Source organism: Triturus cristatus, chromosome 2_2 (assembly GCF_964204655.1).
Source record: "Triturus cristatus chromosome 2_2, aTriCri1.1, whole genome shotgun sequence".
Classification (NCBI taxonomy): domain Eukaryota; kingdom Metazoa; phylum Chordata; class Amphibia; order Caudata; family Salamandridae; genus Triturus; species Triturus cristatus.
Genome location: NC_140582.1, coordinates 1,075,587,318 through 1,075,602,262, shown reverse-complemented (window position 1 = coordinate 1,075,602,262; position 14,945 = coordinate 1,075,587,318). Strand labels below are relative to the sequence as shown.

General features: G+C 44.1%; 1 protein-coding gene across 2 annotated transcripts in view; it reads left to right on the top strand.

Moving 5' to 3' along the window:
- UVSSA (UV stimulated scaffold protein A) overlaps nucleotides 1-14,945 on the top strand; it is a 287,019-nt gene that overhangs the window by 140,340 nt on the left and 131,734 nt on the right. The window lies entirely within an intron of this gene.

Genomic DNA, 14,945 nt, shown 5'->3' with positions numbered 1-14,945 from the left:
GAGAAAGTAAGTACCAGATTAATCACCGTCAGCACACAGACATGCCAGACTCCTTATCTTTGCAGCTGCCATTTTGTGGTTCGTGATGAAACAAGGTAAGGTTACCTACTACCTGAGCTGATGCAGTCACAACAGCGAGTTTACAGGATATGAAACCATTAAACTGATTAGGTTGATAAAATGAAGTTGGTTGAATGGTTCTGGCTGACTACAGGGTCAGTTTTCAAAAACCACATTTCCATTTAACTCAATGCCGTACTACACTATATTTTAAGAACTTCAAGGAGCTAGACAGCGCTTTATTCCGACGGTTCAGCTGGTAGCCCGGCATCGCGCTCAAGGCTCAATATGTTGCGTCGGTCAATGGGCACGTTGGCGAGTGCACAATGTATACCGTCTCGTGAGCATAAAGGCTGTGTCGTCAGTTGTTACCTTCATTGAAACCCGCACAGAGGAGTCTAGTGAGCATTAATTGTTCCATAGTCTTCCGCGATTGGAGGGGGAGAGAGCAGCCTTCTTACACCAAGATACACACTCCGAGGACTTGCAGTAGGCACCGAAGAGAGCATGGAGTGGGGAAGCCAACCAGAAGGTAGTGGTAATGATTTTATATATATATATATATATATATCACGAGAAAAACAGCGATCCAGTCTGAGTACAGAGATGGCAGGGGGAAGAAGATAGACACCTAGCAAGATCGAAGGAAGAGAGAAAGTGGGAGGGGGAAGAGGAAGAGGAGGTGCCGTGCAGAGAGAGGAAGAGGAGGTGCAAGAAGAGGCAACGATAGGCAGAGGTAGGCGCCGAAGTCGAAAACCTGGACTAAGTAGGCAAGAGATATGTAGGAAGAAGAAAGTAGTAGCATAAGGGGAACAGTCAGGCGACGGAGGGATGCAGGGAGAGAGTAGTAGAGGATTTATGGTGGGGACAGGGTGGTAGAGAGCAAGAAACGGGAATGAAGAAAAGATGAGAACACAGGAGAGGGCAGAAAGAAGGCAGCTAAGTTAAGGCTCATAAGCGGAAGGGGGTGTCAGTGGATGAGCCAGGAGGTGGTTGCGAGATGGGAGAGAGGGGGAGACAAGACAGGGCGAGTGAAGGAGAGAGGCAGGGAGTGACTCAGAGAGGGCGTAAGAAGCAGAGATGAATTAGAGAAAGAACAACGCAAAGTATAAGTTAAAGTGGCTGGTTACTGCAAACGCTTGTGATACAGGCGGTGCCCAGAAAGGTACTGATCCGCTCCTACCTGAACAAGACGCGTGGCCGCGAGACGCACTCTGTGGCGGGGGAGGGGGAGCGCGAGCAAGCAAGACGGAGAGGCGGAGCGAGGCGCACGCGCTTGTGCGCGTAACCGCACGCTCTGTGCCTCACAAAAAGCAGTGGGCGGCTTTTTTGAAGCTCACTAACTAAAAGTCTTGCCAGAGCAGCGCATGCGCTGGCTCAGGCAAGACCTAAAAAGGGAGAGTTGACAAGCGAAACACGCATTCCACTAATGGATACCTCGCAGTTACAAAGGGAGCATCATTCTAATTTTGGTAGTTGACCGTGATTTAGCAGCCTCACAGATAATTTGAAAATCAATGAAATTGTTTGAAGTTGGTTTCACAATGTAGTGCAGACCTTCTGTTCTACCTGAATGTTGAATGTATTCAGAGGTGAAGGAAATGTTAACAGGATTGAAGCTTTTCTTTTAACCTGCCAGCCCTGCCTGTTGTCCGTGCATTTAGGGGTACATGCATTAATGTGGGGGTGCCAGCACCATGCCAGACTCCCACCCCTGCCAGTCCTCACCTTTATGCCCTCTAGATCTAGCAGTGACCACCTCTTGTACTGAGGTTGCTTACCTGCTGACATTTATTAAGGTGCCCCCCGAGGACTTACAATTGCATCTTTTCATTAGCACAACCTTGGAGTGTCCCAGGTTGATTTTTTTTTTGCTTTAAGAGTTGTGACATCTGAGCTGGGGAGAATCGTTTTTGGGAGGTGGTTCCACAGATTTGTACATTGAACATAACCTCACTTTATCTGCTGCTTTTGCGTGAACGGCAGTTTTCTTCCCGCTCCCCTAATAAACTTTTCAAATTGTTTAAAACACATGAACGAGTGTAGCTCTACTCAACCAACAAACATGCACTTTTCTCCATTGTGACAAGCATTCTTATTAATGCTGCCTAGTTATGCTAACTAAACAAAACCTATGTTAAGCACAATTTTCTAATAACATATTTTACTTTAACAGGAGTAACTTTAAATGTGAAGGCAATGAAATATTAGCGGAAAAGCTCACTTCAGTTGTTAACCAGTTAAACAGCACTTTGACTCTAAAAGAAATCAGTCCTGCAGAGGGGATGGATCGTGGTTGGGGGCATTAGTGTCATAGCAGTGGAAAATGGGGTAAAGTTGAAGACCATGTGATGTCATTGAGATGACAGTAAGCATTGAACTGGACAGAGAGTGGGCGTGAATGTCTGTATCTGTTGTCATGTACTGTGTTTTCAAACATAAACCATATAATTGTACAGCAATACACCAGGTCAACACAGCATAGCATAGATCCTGAATTATTTTTCCCCCTAAATAACCAATGCAGTTTCCTTCCTTATTCATCAGGCTGCCTCTCAGCAGTGGCATTACCCGCCATGAATCTTTCAACCCACATTATAAATACCGTAATAAGCTCACCATTTGCCCTAGACCTTATTACATTTTCTTTGGACAGCCTCGTCCTTCTTAGACCCCGTAATTTCCACCTCCATACACATGGTAATGTCTGATACCCACTTTTGTTTAGTTGGGGTTTGCTGGATACCCCATTCTCTAACAATGTCTCGCTTTCCAATTGTAAACACTAACATACAAAACACAATTGAGGGAGCAGCATGTCTACATCATTGGAGATTCCCAATAAAACGGAGGTGCATGGTATATCCTGATCTAGGATTGCAGATAATTCTGTTACTATGTCACCTCAGGAGGCTTTTATTTAAGAGCATCCCCAGAGCGTGTGCAAGAACGTGCCTTCTTTTCAGATGCATTTTAAAAACCTGGGAATTTGGGATTTCCCCATGTTGTAGAGGCTGCTTTTGTTATAATATGCTCTGTGCAAAAAAAAATTTCCAGTGGCGCTATGCAAAAGGTGAATAGCAAAGGTGAGAGTGGGCACCCCTGTGTTGATCTAGCCCCATGTGCAGCTGAGTGTGTTATAGAGCAAGAGAGTTATGCACCTGGAGATGCCTGCTTATAGTTGGCATGCAGGGTCATTTACTTAGATGGGATAAAAATGGTGCACAATCAGTAGTTGGCAGTGATGTCAGTTAAGGGGCATAATCTGGGGATGATGTACGAATTGTGTGAAAAATTATTTTATTCTTGCTTGAATTGTTAAAGGGAAGGCTCAACTTCATGTCTCAGGAGAGGTCACGCCAGATCCTTGAGGTGGAGCTGAGAAGGCTGGCATCGTTGTCCTTTACTTTTAGGTTTTTTGTTTTCTTGTATGACCATGCTATTGCTTTGCTTGGAGTAGAGACTCTCCTCTAGTTGATCTTGCTTCTTCTTCTTCTCCTAAATAGAGAAGTCACTGCAGTTCATAAATGGTTCAGGGTAGGCGTAAGCTTTCCACAAGGTAACAATCAGACACAGTCATCAAAGTACAAGTGCACAATAAGTTGGCCACGCATAGTGGCTTTGTCATTATTTTTTGACTTCACACCTTGCCCAACACTGGCCTGTTCAAGAACACAAAAACTGGCAGCTATCACACATATAGTTTTAGAATTTCAAATATGTTGAAAAATACAGCTTGCAACACAATCCACAACTTCTCTCAACAGGGTGTAACAAGAATCATTACAGTACAAACCCCACGGTTTGCCACAGTGATTGACAAATGCCAAAACTCTTGCCTCCAATGGTAATCTGTGGGATTACATGTAACAAAATACATGTCTGTAGCCAGTAACACAATGTGCTAACCAACTGTTAAATGCCTACTGTCTTTAACAAATGCTTTCCCCAATAAATAAGCCAGGCCAGCTGCCTTTTGTCATAACGTTTCAAAGTAACCAGACCACACCTACTTCATTGGACATAACTTTTCCCTGTGCACCAATCTGGCCTAAAGTGTATTGCCATGACCAATGTATTTCTATAGTATTTAGCATAAACATTTGCACAAGGCAAACATTTAGAAATGTGCTCAAAATTACAGTTGGCGAAGCAAAATACTCTTTTCTAATAGGGCCTAACAAGGATTCTCACAGAACAAACGTTCTGTATCCATTGATTGGCAAATGGGGTAACCAACACCAAAATCGTTGGCTACTACAGTAATCTGTGAGATTCCATGAAACAAAATACCGATCTGTAGGCTGTAATATAGAAAAATAACCATCCAAACTTAAATGGCTATTGACTTTAACATATGCTTTTCACAATGAGTATGTCGCGCCTAGTGCCTTTCTCGCTGCATTTCATAATAAACCTATCAGGCCGTTAGCGATGGTCATTGGCTTGCCGCCATGACCAACAAAGTCGTGCTATACTGAGTATAAGCTTTGCCATAAGCCAAAAAGTGCTATACAGGCACTCTTTTTAGTAAAAGCATGCAAACTCAGCCCAATCAAATCATATTCTCAGGGGAGCCAACATGTGGGTAGAGCCTAAGCCGCTCGGTCAGTAGTACTCTGAAAGCTCTCATTGTCAATCACATATGGTCCTGGACAGCTGCACTGTCAATCCAGACTTAAAAATCCATGCAGATTAGTGTAGCCCTCTGCATCCCATACTGCTTTCAAACACAAAACTGCTCTCTGAACTCTAAAGTTATTGATGGAAAGGGAGGGTGCTGGGACTGCAGTGCATTCTCATGACTGCCCCTCATCGCCTACCTGAAGCTGTGGATTTTGGGCGGACTACACCTCCCAGGGGGCCTACTGCTATCGCCCGCACCTGGTGTCACTTGGCTCTCCTGCCGGCGCCGTTAAAGCGCCTCGCCGCTCCCGCTGCCGCGTGAGCCGCATCGCCTACCTGAAGCTGTGGATTTTGGGCGGACTACACCTCCCAGGGGGCCTACTGCTATCGCCCGCACCTGGTGTCACTTGGCTCTCCTGCCGGCGCCGTTAAAGCGCCTCGCCGCTCCCGCTGCCGCGGGAGCCGCATCGCCTACCTGAAGCTGTGGATTTTGGGCGGACTACACCTCCCAGGGGGCCTACTGCTATCGTCCGCACCTGGTGTCACTTGGCTCTCCTGCCGGCGCCGTTAAAGCGCCTCGCCGCTCCCGCTGCCGCGGGAGCCGCATCGCCTACCTGAAGCTGTGGATTTTGGGCGGACTACACCTCCCAGGGGGCCTACTGCTATCGCCCGCACCTGGTGTCACTTGGCTCTCCTGCCGGCGCCGTTAAAGCGCCTCGCCGCTCCCGCTGCCGCGGGAGCCGCATCGCCTACCTGAAGCTGTGGATTTTGGGCGGACTACACCTCCCAGGGGGCCTACTGCTATCGCCCGCACCTGGTGTCACTTGGCTCTCCTGCCGGCGCCGTTAAAGCGCCTCGCCGCTCCCGCTGCCGCGGGAGCCGCATCGCCTACCTGAAGCTGTGGATTTTGGGCGGACTACACCTCCCAGGGGGCCTACTGCTATCGCCCGCACCTGGTGTCACTTGGCTCTCCTGCCGGCGCCGTTAAAGCGCCTCGCCGCTTACGCGCAGCGGACGCGCGCGGACGTCGCCGGACGAAGCCCGGACAAAGGGCGGACAGTCCGGGACAGGAGCGGGTAGGAGCGGGTTACTATCTTTTATATATCGCTGGTCAACATATGTACGCAGTTAATTAGTGTACCAGCTTTGTGTTTATTGTTATTGAATGTGCACCAGTCGGTATTCATAATGCCCAAAGCTAAACCAGCAGCTGCGTCGTCCACTATGGATAATTATTTAGTAAAAATGGTGGACAAAATTAACCAGGAAAGGAGAAAGTCCCTAGGTCGACCGGGGCCACTTAGTTTAAGTCATTGTCCTCCTACCGAGTCAGTTTCCCAGCCATCTTCCCCCCTAAATGGTAGTGTCCATACGAATTTATCAAATAGCCCTAATTTGGGAGATCTTAATGACTCTATAAGTGAGAATACAGATACTACCACGCCCACAGTTGAATTAACATCAGCCGTGGATCTGTCTCTAGACCCAACCCCAAATGCGCAGGCCCCTAGGACACAAAGATCATTACGTTCTTGTAGAACTAACAGTAAAACCAATCAGCCTAAACGAGGGGGGAATCACCCCGTGAAAAGAACTGACCCCTCAACGTCTAATATCCAGCATGTCCTAACTAAGCCACAGGAAGGGTCCACGATCAGTTTGGATAAGGGGCAACTAGACTTTTTGCTGAACGCTCTAGAGGCTAAGCTCGACCTCCTTGTTAAACCCCTACTGACTAAACTTGCTACAATCACTAATGAAGTAGCTAGACTGGGCGGTTTAGTGGATACCCTTATAAGCTCAGTAAATACCATTAAGGCTGTATCTGTAGTTGACAAAGAGAAAGCATCTGCTGTGGTGTCTTCCCATCACCAAATATCTGACACAATGATGATCAATCGCAATAATGCTAGTTCTGAGAACGCTCGGGTAGCTACCCCTGCTGTACCGGTTATACCTAACTCCCCTTTGCAGCTGCCGGCTCAGACTAAATCCACTCTTAATCAACTATCGAGGAAAAATATGGACCCCAATTTAAGTAATAACAGTTCTAGCAGACCCCAGCCAGATTTACCACCGTCCTGTGCACCATTTGTAGCAGTTTTAACAAATGTCCCCCCTATTAATACCTCTGGTAGCAACCACGGGTTTGTTGAATCACATTCATCTTTAAAGAACAGAACCGTGGATTGGCTCCATAGGCACTGTGGTTTCCCAGTTGCACTTTCGGGGGATATTCTAAGCACTAGAAGAACGAATTGGGTGGGGAAATCACCCAAGACTTGTGGAGGGGATTGTGTCGTTATTAACTTTCGGAACCCCCAACTTACATCTACAGTGCTGATTAAAGCTGCTTCTCTTCCGGCCCAGGATGGAGGAATATCCTTGCGCCCTTTGGGGTTTTTTTACAGGGATTTTAGAATTCAACCTGATGTTGAGTGTCGTCAAGGGAGGTCTAGTGGCCTGAACATGTGTGATGGCCCCAGTATCTCTTTGTTTAATAGATTCCAGCCCCTGAGTGGCCTTGACTGTAATGACTGACTGGGGTTACCTTTGGTGGTTTCAGAACCTGCTATTGTTTCCGTGGGAAGTGGAAATTGTAGCCCGATCGAGGGGGCCCATGAACCAGCTGACACCATCTGTATAATAGACCCTAATGTCAAACTAAACGATGCCCTAGTGGACAGCAGAATTGTAAGGCCTGACAATGGTGTTACGGACAGGACTGACCAAACTACGCCTACCGCATTTGACGATAGAGGCCGGTGCACTATTGCATGTTGGAATGTTGCTGGTCTCTCGCAAAAGGATACTTGTTTAGGATGGTCTGATTTTATTAATAATTTTAGTATTATTTGTTTTCAGGAAACCTGGAGCTTGGTACCCATTAATTATTCTGGATTTGTTTCCTACAACTTGCCGGCTGTGGCATCCACTTCAGGCAGAGCAAAGGGTGGGCTTCTGACTCTGATTTCTGTAGAGGTGCCACTTATTGTAAAGAAACACGTAACCATTGGGGTCCACTCCCAGGTTTTATGGCTTTCTGAGGAGCTGGGTAGAAATATCCTTTTAATCAATTTTTATAATAATGTGTTTGACAACACTAGACAGGAGGTGGCTTCTGCTTTAGAATCCGCTCTGGCGGACATAGTAACGGGTAACAATGTTATGTTTGATTTTATCTGGTTAGGGGATTTTAACTCTGCTGTCTGTCCACCTCTGGTCCAAAGGGCATGTGGTTTTGTTAATGGTTGTGGGGAAGATGTTTGTCATTTCCCCCACAATTTATACGGAGAATCACTTAACAAAATCCTGATGACATATGATATGGAACCATTGGAGAATTTGACAGGGGACTCTGGTGAAACTATCCCCACTTTTACGGGCCGGAACGCAAACACTGTGATTGACTTTATTTGCATCTCATCCAGCCTTAACCAGTGGTGTACAGCCCCTCTGATAGTGGAAAATTTTATCAGTGATCATAATTGTTTAACTATGGAAGCTGTACTCTGGAAGGCGAATAAGGGTCCTAAACCTAACATCATTGCTAATATTGAACCCCATCGTCCTAATGGCATTAGAATCAGGTGGAAAGGGGGGAAAGCAGATATTTTGTCGAACTCCATTATTAATAGCTGTTTGAATGATATTACTGCTATTTTAGAGAACAAGGAAGTACCGGATGTAATCATCCCCACGTTTATTAATATTAACACTGCCATAGATGCCAAATTTACAGTGTATCTTAAGGGAAAATCATGCAGGTCTAGAGGATGGTTCGATCATGCTAGTACCAATGCACTTAAGGGTCTCAAGGAGGCACTTGCTGCTAAGCCTAGGGACATTAATTTGATAAGGGTACTCAGAGCCAGCTATCGGTCTGCAATCAATAAAAGGAAGGCCGAATTAAGATCAGAGGCATGGGATAATTTAGAACAAGCTGCTGAAACTTCAGACTCTTCCCTATTCTGGGCTACTGTTAACAGTCCATTCCTTAAAAACGAGGAAATGCCAGAGCTGACTGCCAACGTCAGCGTGGAAAGCTGGGTCTCCCATTTTTCAATGATTTTTGAGTCTAACATAAACCCGGATGTAGAGCGAATCGACTGGTCTGCCATTCCCTTAGACATCTCCATCACTGAGGTTGTGACCAGTATCTCTGCCAGCAAGGGAGGAAAGGCCCAGGGGCCAGACGGGGTACCCATCGATGTCTACAAAAAAGAGCCAGAGATCTGGGGCCCGTTATTAACGACTGTGTTTAACGCAGCAGTCTCCCTCGGTGTCCCACCCACATGGGAGGAATCTATCATAGTTCCAATATACAAGAAGGGGGATAGAAGTGATGCTAAGAACTACCGCCCAATCTCCCTTCTAGATTCCTCCGTGAAAATCATGAGTAGGGTGCTCTTGGTTAGACTTGAAGAATGGGCTGATTCTAATAATATCCTGGCCAATTCTCAATATGGTTTTAGGAAGGGACGGGGAACAGTAGAACAGTGTCTTAATCTTGAACTTTTAATAGGGAAATACACGAGGGCAAAGAAAGGATCTCTTTATCTCTGCTTTGCAGATCTGAGCAGCGCCTTCGATATGGTGAACCATAAGATCTTATGGGAGAAACTCCTGGAAATGGGTGCACCTGAGGGCATTGTTCACTTCCTGGCCCGGCTTTATGCCAACCTTAGATCGAGCGTACGTTACGGCTCGGCTGGGGAATGTACCCCTAAGTTCCCCATTAGACGAGGTATCAGGCAGGGTTGTGTATTGGCTCCCCTGCTTTTTACACTCTTTATTAACGAGGTTGATTCGGTCTTAAAGACAGTTGCGGCCGATACCCCTAAAACCCCCGATTTTGATATTCCTGTCCTACTTTATGCAGACGATGCCGTTATTTTATCTAGGACCCCCATCGGTCTGCAACGTTTAATGGACAGATTTTCTCTGTTCATTAAGGACAGAAAGTTAAAGATTAACAAATCTAAAACCTTTGTCATGGAGTGTGGCAAAAGTTGTAAAAAGCCACATTCCTTTTTTATTGAAGGGCAAAAGGTTTTAACAGTGGATACTTTCAACTACCTAGGTATTACCTTTTCTAAATCTGGTAGTTGGACTAACGAGATTAATTATGTAAGGGGTAGAATGGCGAAAAGTGCCCATGGGGTATTTCAGTTCGCTTCTAAATTAGGGGATAAACGGCTCATGGACATGTTAAAAATTTATCAAATGAGGTGTCTTTCTATTAGTCTCTATGGTGCCGGTATCTGGGGGCATGTATCAAGTAGCAGTCTCCAGGTGGAAGAAAACACCTTTCTCAAAAGACTTTTAAGTCTACCTACTTCGGCCTCCACTGATCTGGTGCACAGGGAGTTTGGGATCCAACATCTCTCAGACCATGTTGCCCTTAGACCGCTTATGCTTTGGCGTGCAATATGGATAAAGGAAGAGACATCTCTAAATAGAGCCATTATTGAGGATTGTCTCACCGCCGATAAGCATCTATTGATCCCATGGGTAAAATTTGTTTCTGAAAGTTTTTCTAAAATTTTTGATCTCAATATATCAGAGGATCATTATGCAGCCTCTAGTTTTACCAAAAATGAGCTGAAAACTACTTTTATGAATCACAGAAATGAGAAGCGTGGGAGGACTAGTGACAACTTAATAACCTGTCGTTTTTATGGAAGTTTTAGTGAAACGATAGGGTCTCAACCTTATCTGAGTTTTGTTTCTAGACCCTCCCATCGATTTGTATTGACAAGGCTCCGTTTTGGTATTGTTCATCATCTGGTCGCATTTCCAAGCATTAAGAAACACCCAACAGGCCCTTGCCCATGTGACCATATTACCGCACAAAGTACTGTACACTTCTTATTGTTCTGTTCTTTTTATGGAAACCTCCGATCAGCTTTTTTAAAACCTGTTTTTAAGAAACATGGAGTCAGGACTGTAAAAGACACTATGAACCTGCTATTTAATATGCCACCTGATGTATGTTTTTATACTGCCACTTTTCTTTTGCGGGCTATCAAAGCAAGGCCTAACCTGTCATTTTAAATTGTTTTTAACGTATCTATTTATTGTATTGTTAAAATGATGAAGTTTTTTATGTATGTTTTGTGCTTTTATGGACTTTGTTTTTAAGCTCCGAATAAAGCCTTATGAACTGAACTGAACTGACTGCCCCTCTCCCACCTGCGCTGCTGCCAGAGGAAAAACAAACTCCGTGAATTACATAGTTATCCAAGACACTTTACCAGCATTACAATGCCAAGTGTGTGGCCCCGAAAGTTCAAGGTCAGGCAGCCATACTCCTGCTGGCTGCACGGAGGGGAAGCACTTATTTCTGAGATGCAACCTCTGTCCAATCAAAACATGCACACCTGATGACCCACGTGTGGGCGGAGCCAAAGCCCCTCTCTGTAGTGCTCCCTATAGCTCGTTTTTTAGGAAAACCACTTCTGGGCACAGTTTTACTGTTCAGCTAGACTTGAAAATAGATGTGCTGCTTGCTGTCTGTCAGTGTCCACTTCACCCTATTCGCTTTCTGTTATCTCAGGTTCAAGATTCTCCTTATACAATAAAATGTTCTCAGTAGAATATACAGTCTGCTAGTCCTAGAAATTAGGCTGGACTATGACAAATGTAGAGATTCAGATTATCTAATGTAATATCTTCTCTGATACAACATGCATATTATGTTTGATAATTTGACGATTAGGCATAGAACCACGTTCATTGGCAGAATAAAATATATAAATATACACATTTAACCTAATTCCCAAGGAAGATGTGGTATATTTCTTCGTTGAGAAATGCGGGCCATTATATTTTCAGTGAACACAGATTGTGCTTGAAATCCAAGGTTGAAGACAATAAGCATAATAGTATATGAAAATGAGCCTATATTTAAAATCTGGCGTTCTCTGTTATGCATTGTAGCCCCAAGTCCACATCTACCTTTTAGAAAATTAAAACGCATACATTCTGTTTAGTGCTTGATATGCATTGCGCCGGCTTCGAGCCGTAATGCCCCGAAAACCTTGGGTTGCTTTTCACCTTTCATAAATTCCTGGGGAGATTCTATACAAAAAATAATTTTCAGCTCCGCGGCTCGTTGTTATTCAAACTTGATTGATCGTCGTCATTTACTCAGGGAGGAAGTTAAGTGCTGCTGTCATTTCCGAAGAGTATAATTGGGACGTTTCACAGGTCAGTGGTAGTGACAGGTTTCCCTTTTGATTAGTGTTAGACTGATAACAAAAATTACAGTTTCCCATGATTAATGCCTCCTGCGGCACCTAAATGCACAGCTCATGGATTATACCTAAACAAAACGAATTTGCATCTGATTATGCCGTCTCACAGTCCGCTTTTTCATTCGGCTCCTGGTGTTCTGGCTTGAGCAGGTGCGAATGTCCTTTGCTGCTTAGTTCTGCCCTCAGTGGCGTCGTAACTTGGGCCCCTCAAGCTACCGCGTCACAGTGGGGGAGGGGAGCACGTAAAAGGGGTGCACCCGTAGGGTCTTTCCTGCTCTCCCTAATGCCTTTGTACATCTCTGAAGAGCATGGCTCGGGTGGCGCCACGCGCATTGTGAACGCGGTCGCCATTTTACAACGGGTGCCTAAATATGAGGCCCTTGTTTCAGGAGTAATTGGTGGGTACAATAAGGAGATCATTGTCGGAGAAGTATTTTTTTAAAAAAGATTTTGCTTCTCTATAAGAACATCTTTAGAGATGGTTTTGTGAGGACTAGTTAACACTTTGGGTCCCAAAAGCTGGGTTTTATTTACTCTAAGGCAGCCTTGAAAAATGTTTTAATGTTCGTCCCATATTATACAGAATGAGGAAGCCCATTCGTTCCCAAAGGAATGTAGGTGGTGTCCCATGAATAATTTGCCCAAAAATTTATTTTATTGCACATTTTCCAACTTTATTGCTTGAAAAAGCTATGAATTTTACATGTAGTCCCGAAGTGAAACTGGAAAAAAGATACTTTTTTTTCACCAAGAAATTATGAACTGCACCTAGGGCTGTTTTCGAAGCTTAATGCCCTGAAGATCCCTCGGCCCGTTTAGCAATGGTAGCAAGCACTCGCCTCCAGTCCTGCGTTGTGTATGACCTTAGTTTGTTTTTCCTTCCACTGCGCAACCTAGAAAGCATACCAAAACCGTGTTTTAAACGAAGTTAGTTCAGGTACTCACTACTCCAGAGGGCCAGCTTACTATTGAGATGTACTGGTACTCATTCTGCTATTGGAAGCAGTGGGTTCCCAATGAGAAGTGCTGGTACTCTCCATAGCAGATATGATAAGTGCTTGTACTCGTAGATTGGCTGTACCTCCACATTTTGAAGCACTGCCATTACCCCTTCAGATGCAGGATTTTAAAAAATGAACAAAAAAATGCTTCCTCAGCCTTCGCCGCTATTTCCCAGTTTTTGTCAATCGTCTGTTTTGCCAGCCGGAGGTTTCGCTACTTGGTAGAAAGTGTGGGACTCAGGCTTAAACGTGCCTATCTTTTATTTTCACAATCTCGCATTTATTAATGTGAGATCATGAATATAGATTTAGATTATATTCGATGCAAACCATTATTCGATCAAAAATTACCTTGGCGAATGTAAGAAAAAAACTCCAAACATCACATTCATTTATTAGATCCTCTTTCACTCTTTAATGATCCCTTCTTTATTTCTTTTTACAGAATAGTAATTTCTGTTACCAAAACTCAGCAGATTAAAAATATGCCTTCAGGAATCTTGTGTTTTCATTGCAGCAAAATTATGCTTGGCAAGCGCACAATAAATAACGCATAACCTTTTCTTGAAAAGCTCACCATGTCTTATTACTGCCCAAACACAGTTGGCTAAGCCAAAGCAATGAGGGGGATAATGTAAGTGGCCCAAGGTTAGACTGAGTTAGCATATCCCGAACTAGTACTGCCAGAATCCTGATGAAGTCCTACTAGCAAGACCACGCCTGCTGAGCACCTACTCAAGTGAGAAATCAAAGTTATGCATTGGAACTAATCTGCCGTTTTTAAGATTCTGTTTTGTTCTTAGAAAATTGTATGGATCTGTCTCTTTCTTGTTTTTCCCCCCTAAAGGCTGTTATTTTTCAACGAAGGTTCTTGTTTCATATTTTTCATTCTCAACTTAGTGCATAAATTATACATAAATAGTTATACTAAAGTTTGTTTAGCACCGATGTGCAGTATTTGAAAAGTAATGAGCTCCTAGCCTGTTCAAAAGCTCTAATTAGAAATGAAATGTCTACTAACTGCGCCTATTTTTGTAGACGTTCTGTGATGCTATATTAGTAAGCTGCGGTTTTCTGTGCAACCTTTCACTTAGAGACTCTCTTCTACAAGTACAATTATTTTAAGTTCAATGGTTAATATAAGAAAATGAACCAATAGAAAAATATAAGACCCGAAAGACCTCACTGCACGAAGGGTGGCGGTAACCCAGCAATAGTGACAGACGTTTCTGCACACCAGTTTTTATAAGAAACCTAATACTCTGGAGCCTGCAATCCCTGTATGAAAAGCCAGACTCCAATTTCCTTATCATTGTTGAGTTTTGATGTCACTAGTCACTTGCAATAATGAAATGAAGTAGCTGCCCCACTGCAATTACTTATTATAGTAAGTTGTGACTTTATAATGTCTGCGTCACTGAGCATAAATACAGCTACAGTTTAAACAGTGAAAATGAGAACTAGTCTTTCTTTTTACTGAGCTGTTTTTCTAAAACGAATAGTGATAAGCAGAAATTAGTTTTCCATGGCAACATGTTTATTTTTCCCATGCTATATAGGCTTGCAGGAAAGATAGCTCGCTGCATGTTTCTACACATTACTTATCTGGTAATCCGAATTGCTTGTTCCCATACAGAGGGGATGTGACCTGGCAGTCCTAATTCTGGCTCTACAGGCTCATTCGGAGCAGGGCCAAGAATGATCTGTATACTGTGGACTCCCCGTCTGTAGTGGTTTAGGTAACAAACATGTGATGGACTCTAATATGTTCTAGATCAGTCACCAATAGCTGAGATTGGTTCAAGTTTTCCAACCATAGTCCTTGGCCACCTTCTGCTTCTCATCAAATGATCTGACAATTATGCACAGCTGTCACCTTTGGTAGTCACCTACATTTGATAGTTGTAATCTACAAACACAAACTAGGTTTGCTCTTGCATATGCATTCCACTTTTAACCAATGCAATGAAATCATGGGGCAGGGCGCATAGAGCAAACT